Source organism: Sorex araneus, chromosome 4 (genome assembly GCF_027595985.1).
Source record: "Sorex araneus isolate mSorAra2 chromosome 4, mSorAra2.pri, whole genome shotgun sequence".
NCBI classification, from domain to species: Eukaryota; Metazoa; Chordata; class Mammalia; order Eulipotyphla; family Soricidae; genus Sorex; species Sorex araneus.
In genome coordinates this window covers 12,643,583-12,655,892 of record NC_073305.1, presented here as the reverse complement: position 1 = coordinate 12,655,892, position 12,310 = coordinate 12,643,583, and the positions used below count along the sequence as shown (strand labels likewise).

The following is a 12,310-nucleotide window of genomic DNA, read 5'->3' as shown; positions in this document are numbered from 1 at the left end:
CTCTCCTCTAAGGAAAGGAGTATTTTCAGCAGCTTATTCATAACAAATAATACGAAATAAGATATTTAGGTTCTTCTTGGGGCAGGGGCTGGGGTTTGGGATGGAAACATCCAAAATATGGTGGTGGAAAGGTTTGTAATGGTGGTGGGATTGGCGTTTGAATATTAAATGTAATCAAATATTGTGAACTACTTTATAAAAATGAAATATTTTTTAAAAGACTGTAAAGAAGACTGTACATACAGAAGACATGAGATTCTGGGAAAGGCCAAACTATGGAGGCAGGTTGGCCGGGGTTGGGCATGAGGAATAAATGGGTGGAAGGAGCTCTGGCCATCTTTTCATTTACAGGGGATCTACTATTACTTATTATAACCATGGGGGCAGGACAATTTTCAAAGTCTACAGACAATGCAGGACCAAGTTGAAGTCTGACGTACACTATGAACTTTAGTGGTTAATAGAATACCAATACGGCTCAATGAACATAATGGATGTATGAGACTAATGAAATGTACGAACCACAAAGGACAGCGGGGTTGAAAGGGGCACACGGGAGCTCCGCTCTGCTCAGTTTCTCTGTAAATCTAAAATTTTTCTTTAAGATTGTCTATGAATTTCAATCCACAAATCACCACACCAACCTTTATCCTTTACATCCTACTCCAAGATGCAGCTCATTGGATTAAAATATAAATATTTTAAAATTTTATTTACTGGTTTTTGGGCCATACTCAGTGATGCTCAGGGCTTACTCCTGGCTCGAGCTACTGAGAGTATCCCGCCTGGGAGTCAAGGGTCACTCCCGGTGGGCTCAGAGGGGCTAACCTGGGTCTGTTGTGTGCAAGGCAAATGCTCTACCCACTGTACTATCTCTCCAAAATAAATATTTTTAAAATAAAAATAGAAAGGCTGTGAATTGTTAGCACAAAATATTAGAAAACTCTGGTGAGCACTGAGCTACACAAGTCTGCTGGTAAAGAAAAGATGTAAAGGAAAGAATGTTACAAATTTTCATACATGAAATTTGAGTCGTCGGAAGTGATATGCCAGAAGAAAAATATTACTTCCATGTCCGCGACAAAAGGCACATTGAAGCCACAAGTTATCCATGAGCTGCATCATAAGACAAGAGGCTATTTTCCTCCCCTAAGATTGGAAGCTAATGACAGTGCACCAGCCCCAGTGGACTCTTCTGGGAAAACAGATCAACGCGTGCGCCATCAGGAAGGTGGGAGTTGGCACAAATTTGGGAGGAAAACTTGGCCATAAATACCAATATTCTAATGATGCTTCCTTTCTTTGGAATCTAGAAACTTCCTCTCTAAATTCTGCTTGGATGCGAGTATGGGACTGTGAGCGTTTGTGAATAATGACACAGTTGCTCTCATGCTGTGAAAGAAACCCCAGAAACCGCCTTCTTCATGTTCATGACAGACACAGCCGCTCACCCCCAGAAGTAACAAACCATGGGGACCTCTAAAGAGGTGCATCTGTGCCCGTGATGTGTGGTGTGTTATATGTGTGTACTGTGCCTATGGTACGAGTAGTATGTATATGTACTATATATGCAGTTTGTATAAAAGAGGTGTGGTATATAGAATGTGTATGTTCTGTGTGGTATGTTTAGCATGTGTGTGTATATGGTGTGGTATGTGTAGCATATCTGTGGTGCCTAAGTTTTAAAAGGGTGCATGTGATATGTGGCATGTGTGATGTATGTGATGTGTGTATATGTGGTGTATTATGCCTGTGCTGTGTTTATGGTATGTGTAGCATGTATGTGTAGTAATGTGTGGCTTGTATAAAGGAGGTGTGGTATATGGAGTGTGTGTGTTCTGTGTGGTGTGTGGTATGTGGTGTGTATAAGTGGTGTGCGTATGAGTTGCATACATGTGGTACATATGCATGTACAGTACACGCAGCATGTGTATGTGTGATATGTGTGTGGTATGTGTCTGTGTATGTGGCATATGTTTGTTGTGTGCTATGGTATATGTGGGGGAGTGTATGTACGTGTGGTTGATTGTAGCACTGTAGCACTCTCATCCTATTGTTCATCGATTTGCTCGAGAGGGCACCAGTAACGTCTTCATTGCGAGACTTGTTGTTACCGTTTTTGGCATATCGAATATGCCACAGGTAGCTGCCAGGCTCTGCCGTGCGGGCGGGATGCTCTCAGTACCTCAAGAGGGACGGAGGAATGAAACCCGGCCCCAGCCGAGTACAAGGCAAACGCCCTACCCGCTGTGCTATCGCTCCAGCCCGTGGATGTAGCTACAATGTAAAAATCCTGCAAGGATTGACACTTAATTATTAAGTCACGACTTAACAGTTAAGCTTTTTTGGTTCAAGGTGATTTTTGTGTTTTGAGTCTGGAATTCTTTCCAGAAGTTTCTCTCTGGAAACTATTCGGTTCTTACATTAGCATGTATTACTTGTGGGAAAGTAAAGAGGCACAAGAGCCCATTGGAGGCGAGGCGGGCAGGGCGGCCAGCCCGAAGGGATGTTTGTTATCAAGGTCCAGGGACTGTGGCAACGACAAGCTGTCCTGGGGACCTGCCCCCTCCCCTGTACCCTCTGACCCCGGAGCCTGGCGTGACTCCAGGACGGCAGGGGGACGAGCCCCGCAGCTGCGGGCGGCCGCTCTGCCTCCTCGTGTCCCTGCGCTCTTGGAGGTGCTGGTGGCCGAAGGGTCCTGGCTTCCTGGACCCCCACCCCGCCCAGCTGGCAGACTTTGGGGTGGTGGGGTGGGGGGTCCGGAGGCTCAGGTCCCTTTGTTCTGGCCAGGGGGTCCCAGGTGCTGGAGGGAGGCTGCTCTAGGAAGGCCCGGCCACTGCCCAGTGACAGTGCCCCCTCCCACGCCGGGACCCCCTTCCCACACTGGACCCCCATTCCTCCACCGTGACAGGGAGGCCACCTTGTCCCTCTCCTAGGTGGGTCCCCTGGCTGCAGGTCACCCCCTTCTGCTGTCCTTTCCTCCATCTGAGACCCCCTGAGCCCGTGTTCAGGCCCCACCTGGAGAAACTGTTAGGGTTTCCTGGCCACGAGTTCCCGGGGGCCACTATGAAGTCCAGCGCCAGAAGGAAGGACAGTGGCCTACATTCTGGGGGGCCTGGGGGTGTGAAGGTGAGCCCAGACCACCTGTGGATTCTCACCCCTCCGCACTTTAGCCCAAGCGGAGACCCAAGGTCACTGAGAAGGGGGGCACGGAAGCAAGGACGCTGGACATCAGAGACCCCCCCAGTGCCCCCCCCCTGCTCCGGGCGGCTGAGAAGTCTAAGCTGCGTCCCAGGGACATGCCAGCCTCCCCTGGGCAGGTGAGAGGAGGGGGTCAGGCTGGCTACCTGGGGGGTCCCTGTCGGCCTGCAATCCCAAGAGGCCTCGGTCCCCAGCGGTCAGATCTGACCCGAGGACCGGGTCGGAGTGCATTTTCCTGTCCCAAAAATGGGCCTAGAGGGGAGCAACGACCCAGCTGTCGCTGTCACCCTGCGCTCTGACTTCTGATTTCTCCTCCCTTGCAAGCCCAACCGCCCCGCTCCCCAACCCCAGGGGACCCGAGCCCAAGGAAGAGCCCCACCCCGCCCCCTGCAACGGGGTGAATTGAAGGGGGAGTCTGGGCCGCGCTGGGGAACTCACCGAGCGTGGGAGAACTCGCACGGGCGTCGCGGGGACACGGGGACCTCTGAGAGCCTGGTCAGGGACAGCAGCCGGTGCAGGCTGGCCCTGGGCAGGGAGTGGGACCCGCCCCCCGCCCCGCCGAGCTCGGGGGAGGGACCGGGAGGCGGGAGGCGGGAGGCGGGGACGGGACGCCGGGGCTGGCCCGGAGTGGCCCTGGCTCGCGGGGTCCCCGCGACCCGGGCTCAGGGGCGCTCCCCGTTCCGAGCCTGTTTGCGTGTGTGGACACTAGGACCAGCGATGGATGGACCCTCCGCGGGGACTGGGGACCGCCAGGAGCCCCGTAGAAAGAACAGCTCCCAGCCCGGAAACGCACGGGCTGGCCCCAAGGGCCCAGTCCTGCTGCTCTAAAAGGGGCCACAGCCCCCAGGGTAGGTGTCTGCTGCTTGTTTGCATTTTTTTCCTTTCCTTTCCTTTCCTTTCCTTTCCTTTCCTTTCCTTTCCTTTCCTTTCCTTTCCTTTCCTTTCCTTTCCTTTCCTTTCCTTTCCTTTCCTTTCCTTTCCTTTCCTTTCCTTTCCTTTCCTTTCCTTTCCTTTCCTTTCCTTTCCTTTCCTTTCCTTTCCTTTCCTTTCCTTTCCTTTCCTTTCCTTTCCTTTCCTTTCCTTTCCTTTCCTTTCCTTTCCTTTCCTTTCCTTTCCTTTCCTTTCCTTTCCTTTCCTTTCCGAGTGCCAGCACCCACCACGACTTAATGTCTAACCTAACCGCGGTCGCCCCAAGTGGAACATTAAACTGAGGGTTCTGGGGTTTCCGGGTCTGACTGGAACCTCCCGGGCTGGGGGGGGACACCCCTGGACACACCTCCCTGCCCCTCCTCTCTCTCCTCCTGGCCGGCCGGTTGATGCCCAGGTCACCCTCTTGCTAGAATAAAGCCGGTTCGACCTCCAAGTCTCTTTGGCTGACTCTTATTAACACAGTCCTGTGCTGGGGTCAAGGGCGACCCCCACCCGGGCCAGGCCACGGAGCGGGAATCAGCGTGTTTACCTCCTGTCTGCGAGCCTCTCTCGGGTGCTTCCTTCCACCCGGACGCCCTGCCCACCTCTCCCCTGCGTGGACTCCTCCTCGTCCTTCCTCACCCCTCTCTGGGCTGGCGGGGAGCAGGAGGCACTTCCCAGAGGGGTACAGGGACCAGGGGCCACTCCCTGTGGTTCTCGGAGCCCAGCAGGGGTTCAATAAGGGAGAGGGCTGAAGATGTGGTACTGCTCAGAGTTCCTGGGTCACCCCAGAGGTTCTGGGGGCCTCCGGGGCCACCCCCAGCCAAGGTTAGGGGGCCATGTGGTGCCATGGGATCAAACCCAGTCCTGTGAATGCAAGTCCTGTGCTCTAACCACTGTGCTATCTGCCCCTAGGCTCCCTTTTCTCAGTAGGGCCCCCCTGTGGCAGTCAGGGGTCCCCGGGTGCCCTTCAGGCCTGGCTTGGTGCTCAGGGACCCCCGTGACCATAGTGCTCAGGAGTACTGTCAAGTCCTCACACGTGCTGTGCTCTGACACTTGAGCCATCATCTCCCAGCCCCCGGCTCCCTCCTTCCTGGGCCTCCGTTTCTACTCAGTGCCTGAGCACCCCAAGCTGGCCCCAGCCTCAGGGCCCTTGCACCAGCCATTGCTGGAACATTCTCACAGAGCCCGCAGAGGCAGGCTCTGTCCTTCCTTCCCTTCAGAGTCTCCAGGACGGGACCTTCACACACCGGTGCCGGCGTCCCCGACACTCTGCTTGTCACCTTCATGTCACCTGCTGTAAATCCCGTCACTGCTCACTGTCATTTGTTCTTTGACTCTCTCTAAGCCAGATGAGCAATAGAGAAGGGATCACTGAGAAAATGATGGCTGGAGGAATCAGTCGGGATGGGAGATGCATGCTGAAAGTAGATAATGGACCAAACATGATGACCTCTCAGTGTCTGTGTTGCAAGCTAGAATGCCCAAAAGCAGAGAGAGAGTATGGGGAATATTGTCTGCCATAGAGGCAGGGGGAGGGTGGGAAAGGGGGGGTATACCAGGGATATTGGTGGTGGGGAATGTGTACTGGTGGAGGGATGGGTGTTTGATCATTGTGAGATTGTAACCCAAACATGAAAGCTTGTAACTATCTCACAGTGATTCAATTAAAAAATAAATAAATAAAAAGTGAAACAAACTAAGCCAGAAGAGCTTTGAGCCAGACAACTGGGGTGGGAGAGGGGCGGTATCCCCCCATATCCCCAGAGCGTGGAGCCTTGTTCTCTGCCGAGTGTCCAAGTGTGTGTGTGTTGCTCAAGATGAAGACACAGGACCCAGGTGGCCCTCCCTCTCCAGACGGCAGCCTGTCCTCGGCCTCTGTCCACCTTTTCTTCCTGCTGGGGCCTCCATCCCCCCCTGCTGACGTTCTGAGTTTTTCAATTTTTCCTTTTGTTGGTTTTTAGGCCACACCCACAGTGCTCAGGGCTTACTCCTGGCTCTGTGCTCAGGGATCACTCCTGGCATGGTTCGGGGGAGCCTATGGGGAATCAAGGATCAAACCTGAGTTGACCCCACTCAAGGCGAGAGCCCTACCCGACGTACTGTTGCTCCTGCCCTCCCCCACCACATTCTTGCCATCTTCCTCCTCTAGCGCCCCCCCCCCATTCTCCAGAAGGTTTCTAATTAGATGCCGCCCCCCTCTGGAAAACTCCCCTAACTATGCATCCACGGGGACTCCCCCTCCCCATCCCCCTCCCCCTGACAATCGCACCACGGGGAGGGAGGTCTCGGTTTCCTTCCCGAACTACCACCCCCAGTTTTTTCCGTTGCTTCTGGGATGGTTAGGTTGTCTTGTCTCCCTCACTGGACATGAGGCCAAACACCAAGCGCCTTGTTGGAAGGTGCACCACAAGATGTGTAGGCTGAACGGCTGCCCGGGAGCTGGAGTGGAAAAGTGGGGTGAGCGGAACTTCGGGGCTAGGAGAGAGTAGGCAGGTGGGACCATGGAGCTCACTCAAGAGCTGGTGTGTGCATGTTGTGTGCGGGAGTCCCGGGCTTGATCCCTGGCACCATGAGGTTCTCTGAGCACCACCAGGAGAGAAAAAGAAAAGAGAAGGCAGGAGGATCGGTACAGCAACTGCTGGGAGAATGGCTCAGGGATCAGACACCCCACAAACGTGTCAGGAAATCTGAAAGGAACCCCTATCCTCCGAGAGGAAGGCGGGCGGGAGAGGAGAGAGCTGGAGCATTCAGTGACATCACCACAGGCAGTAACGTGAGTAGGAGAAACGGCCCCCATGACGTGTGCAGTACAGCTGCAGAGATTTCTAGGTGAAACCCGGAAGGCTCTTCCTGGAAGGCCTCTTTTTTTTTTTTTTCCTGACTGCTCATACAAAAATCTGAAAGAAGAATGAGAAACCAAAATAAGACAGTTATATATATATATATATATTTTTTTTTTTTTGCTTTTTGGGTCACACCCGGCGATGCACAGGGGTCACTCCTGGCTCATGCACTCAGGAATTACTCCTGGCGGTGCTCGGGGGACCACATGGGATGCTGGGATTCGAACCCGGGTCGGCCGCGTGCAAGGCAAACGCCCCACCCGCTGTGCTATCACTCCAGCCCCAAGACAGTTATATTTTTTAAAAAAAAGGGAAAGGAGGAAATGAGATGTTATTGAGCCCGCCCAAGAAATTGGTGATTAATGGGATATTGTGATTGTGATATTGTGATATTTAAAAAAGAAAAAAGAAAGAAAGAGAAAGAAGGAAACGAAGAAAGAAAGAAAGAAAGAAAGAAAGAAAGAAAGAAAGAAAGAAAGAAAGAAAGAAAGAAAGAAAGAAAGAGAGAGAGAGAAAGAGAGAAAGGGAGAAAGGGAGAAAAGAAGAAAGAAAGAAAGAAAGAAAGAAAGAAAGAAAGAAAGAAAGAAAGAAAGAAAGAAAGAAAGAAAGAAAGAAAGAAAGAAAGAAAGAGAGAGAAAGAGAGAAAGGGAGAAAGGGAGAAAAGAAGAAAGAAAGAAAGAGAGAGAGAAAGAAAGAAAGAGAGAGAGAAAGAAAGAAAGAAAGAAAGAGAAAGAAAGGGAGAAAGGGAGAAAGAGAAAGAAAGAAAGAAAGAAAGAAAGAAAGAAAGAAAGAAAGAAAGAAAGAAAGAAAGAAAGAAAGAAAGAAAGAAAGAAAGAAAGAAGAGAGAGAGAGAGAGAAGGGAATAAAAAGAAAAAAGAACCCAAACTCTTGACCAGCTCAGCAGGAGAAAGCCATGCCAGGTCTGTGGCCGGGAGTTTGACACCCTGGCCAGCAGGAGTGCAAACAGTCTAAGGCGTGTGACCCCTAACGAGTAGAGCCAAAGTGCACGCACCACGGCCGGATGTGTAAGCACCGCAACCAAGTGGAGGGTGAGGTGAACCGTTGCAACTACCGCATCAACAGCGCGGGTGGTGGGTGGCGTGACCTATATAGGCAAAACAGTACCAGCTTAAACGGAAAGGACATACCGGGACCCCTAGTGTCCAGCAAAGGAACATCCCCCAGAGAGCTGGAAGGAGCACGCTGGCACCAAGCTGGGCTGTACGCCAGGAAATGAAGCGATGGCTTTTCCAGGCAAAGAGGGCAGATTCCAAGGGTGGAACAAGGCTCAGAGTCCGAGTCCTAATCAAGAGCCTTTGGACAATTGTGCAGCTGGATTTCAGAACGCCACGCCTCCCGCCCCATTTCCTCTCCATCAGAGTGTGGACAGCGCCTGCCCACCGTTGATGTGGGGTGGGAAGGAAGGGCAGACCCCCGGTCTCAGGACTTTGCAGGTCCTCCCATGGAGCAGCCCTGTTGCCATGCTTTAGCGGCCCCTTCCGCAGCGGGAGGGGAGTCTGGAAGGGCATCTGGAGGTGCGGGGGTGTCCTGGGGGTGATTTGTGCATGATGGACGTTTGACAACTCATGGGGATCTCGATCTCTGTCTTTATTTTTTATTATTTTTATTTTTGGGGTCACACCCGACAATATACAGGGGTAACCCCTGGCTCTGCACTCAAGAATTTCTCTTGGCAGTGCTTGGGGGACTGAATGGGATGCTGGGAATCGAACCCGGGTCGGCCACGTGCAAGGCAAAATACCCTACCCACTGTACTATCACTCCAAGCCCTCAATCTCTGTCTTTAACTTTAGATTTTATTGTGTTCAGGCTTTTCACTGAGGTCTGTGTAATCGGTTGACTCGGCCTCTGGATTTTAGGGTGGGTGGGTGTTGGGTCACACCTGTTTATACTCAGGGGCTATTTCTGGGTCTGTGCCTAGGAACCATCCACGGTGGTACTCAGGGGACTATATGTGGTGTCATATATTGACGCAGGGTTGGTATTAGACTGATAACCACCTCAGCCACATGTGAGGTAAGTGTCTTCCTTCCTGTTCTCTCTCTTTCTGTCTCTCTCTGTCTCTGTCTCTCTCTTTCTCTCTCTCTCTCTCTCTCTCTCTCTCTCTCTCTCTCTCTCTCTGGTCATAGTCTACTGATATTCATGCTATTCTCATTCAAAAATGCTTTCCTAGAAGGACCTCAAATGATATTTGATCAAATATCTGGACACTTCTTGGCATTTCATGAAATTGACTGTCAGTAATCCATGCCCATCAACTTTGTCCCGCGAGGGCCATTGTAACCTACCTAATCTCTGAAGAAGGAAAATACTCAGGTCATAAACCCCCACCCCCCACACACACACATACACACAGAGAAAGAATCCTACATCCCCTTACACCACACTAATCCCTTGTCCAGAAGAAATTACTCGTCTCATTTACTCGTCTGCTTGCTACCGTGACTTACACACTATGATGCCCTGAGCAACACTATCATAATAAGAGCTGACCCAGATGCTGTTTCCTGGCAAGGCAATAAGAGAAGGAAGATGTCATCTAGACACATGTGAATGCATGCACACACATTCTCCCAAGGAAGATATGCCTGACAAAGGCAGCCCTCGTTTCTATACCCAGTTACAAGGCCACAGCTAATACACAGAACTACGGGCTTCCACTGCCCCTTCTGAATTCCTTGTCCCTTCAGCGATTACTTCCACAGATTGAGATTCTTTTCGCAGCGGGGTAGCTAAATCCTCATTCCTGAAGCAGGAACAGTTAGATGCCAATGGAGCTGTTGTATATGTCCATCAAAACCCCAACCCTTGGGGCCAGAGGGATAGATAGTACCGTGAGTCTGGCACTTGCTTGCATGCGGCCAATCTGGATTCAATCCCCAGCACCCCAGATGGTGCCCAAGGCCCACCAAGAGTGGTTCCAGAGCACAGGGCCGGAAGTAAAGTCTAAACACATGCAAGTGTGGACCCCAAACTAAAACCCAAACCAAACAACGAACTCTTTGACATTCCCCCCTCCTTTCTCCACATGGAGCGGGAACTTGCTTCTAGCAGGCAAAATGGGAAAGAAGTAAGAATGAATGACTTCCTGCCAGAGGTCGGGTGGAGAAGCCAGGTGCAAGGTCCACGAGTGCTGAGGGCCAGCTCTCCCGAATCCCGTCACTCTCTCGGGCTGCTCCCCAAAGAGTCAGTGGGACCTACCCGGCCAGTCCAGCTCAGCTTTCCAACCTAGCTGAGGCTCCAAGGGTCACCCCTGGGCTCCTCCCTCCCAACCCTCCTTTGGAGCATCTCCAAATTCTAGTGCACACCTCACCCTGCTGTCACTTTCCTCTGTCTGGGTGTCTCTCGCTGAGGCCGTGGGACAGGGTCTGCAGAGCTCCTGTCTCAGGAAAGGCACCGAGGGTGAGTGAGGGGTGCACGGCTTCCTGGAGGTCCCTGCAGGGGCCTGATCCTAGCTCAGGGCCCCTTGGTCAAGGGGTGACAAAGAAACAGCAGCGTCTCCTCCAGTTGTGAAAGGATGATCCAGCTTGTCCTGGGGCCTGTGTGTACACTGCAGAAGAAACATTAACCGGGAAGGGTCCACGGCCTTGGAAGGTCAGGGGAGTTGAAGGGGGGGGGGCTGAGCTCTCTTGTCTCATGGGGACCTGAGCACCCTTTTGCGTAAGTCCAAAGGCCTATCAGAAGGCAGCATGATACTACCCTATACTTTTGTCTCTGGGAACCCACTGGGGTCCACAGACTCACAGCATGACTGGGCTCTGACTGGCCTCTGACCTGGTGCCTTAGCCCTGCTCCTCCAGGGGAAGCAACAGCCAGTGAGGTGCCCTGGGAGCCACTTGGTGTCATGACAAACACAGACCACTCAGTGACAGAGAATGATTCCTCCCTGTTCTGGAGGCTGGGCATCCAAGACCATGGCCGGATGTGGGCTGCCTCTGACCTCTGACCTCTTCCAGGACCCTGCTGTGTCTGTTCATGACAGAAGGGACCCAGGAGTTCCCTGGGGGTCTCCCTGGGTCACTAACCCCTATTCCTGAGAGCTCCGCCCTTGTCACCTACTCATGTCCCAAATGCCCTACTGCCTGCTGTCATCACATAGGGGACTAGGGTTTCAACACACTAACGGAGGATATAAGCATCCAGGGGCTGGCCTCCTGGGAGATAACCTCAATACCACTCTGGGCCTTGGGCCTGGACCCCTCGAGGGACCTGGGAAGACAAACAGAATGATCTCCAAGCAGGGAGCAGGGCGGGTGGTCAGGACGTTCATGGCCATTGTCCTCCCAGGCTGTGCCAGCCTTGTCCAGAGACTGTGGACCCCCAAGTTAACTCGACCACTCAAGGTATTTCTTGTTTGTACCCCACAGCACCGACTGGAGTGATAGCATAGCAGGTAGGGCGTTTGCCTTGCATATGGCTGACCCAGGTTCGATTCCTCTGTCCCTCCTGGGGAGCCTGGCAAGCTACCAAGAGTATCCCACCTGCACGGCAGAGCCTGGCAAGCTCCCTGTGGCGTATTCGATATGCCAAAAACAGTAACAACAAGTCTCACAATGGAGACGTTACTGGTGCCCACTGAGCAACGGGAGGACAGTGCGGCAGTGCTACCCCACAGCACAAAACAACTAGGGGAGGGCCTAGCTCAGTCTTTGTCCTTGAAGGCTTGTGGCCCCAGGGCCGAGGGAGGGAGGGAAGCAGTAGGAATCAAAGGTGGGAGAGTGCCATGAACCCAAGGAAGGTAGAGAGGGGGCCCCCCCAGCCCTCAGAGCCTACCTGGGAGAGGAAAGGGGGGATGGGGAAGGGCTCAGGGTTAATTGCATTAGGGAGAAGTGAGAATGTCCCAGCTGCATGGGGAGGGTCAGAATGAGTGCGTGGGTGCTTTGGGGTGGGGGGATTTATAAGGAACCACAAGGAAGTGTGACTCACCATGCAGCCGACTGAGAGGGGCTAGAGGTGGGGAGAGGGGTCACAGGACCTGGGATGTGGGGTGAAGGGTCTACATTTCACGGGGGTTCTGGGAGTTGCCTGGCTGTGATTTCATCAGCCCAGGCTATTTCAGAAGCTTGAGTGTAACGGACATGGTGTTGCTAACACTTCACTGTGCAAATCAAAAATGTCTGGGGTGCGGGGCAGAGAGATTGTACAGCAGGTAGGGCCATCAGGTAGGGCCATCGACTTGCACAAGCCAGGTTTGGTATCTGCATCCCATATGGTCCCTGAGCACCGCCAGGAGTGATTCCTGCGTGCAGAGCCAGGAGTAAGCAAGCCCTGAGCAACACCCGATGTGACCCCAAAACAGAAACAGACAAAAACAAACAAAAACAAAACAAAAA

At 52.6% G+C, this 12,310-nt stretch overlaps 1 protein-coding gene across 1 annotated transcript in view; it reads right to left on the bottom strand.

The window, feature by feature from the left end:
* Positions 1-3,793, bottom strand: part of ALDH1L1 (aldehyde dehydrogenase 1 family member L1) — a 54,841-nt gene extending 51,048 nt beyond the window's left edge. Inside the window, exon 1 of the mRNA XM_055135152.1 lies at positions 3,640-3,793. The gene's annotated coding sequence lies outside the window, so the exon portion shown is untranslated. The remainder of the gene's footprint in view (positions 1-3,639) is intronic.
* Positions 3,794-12,310: the final 8,517 nt, after the last annotated feature.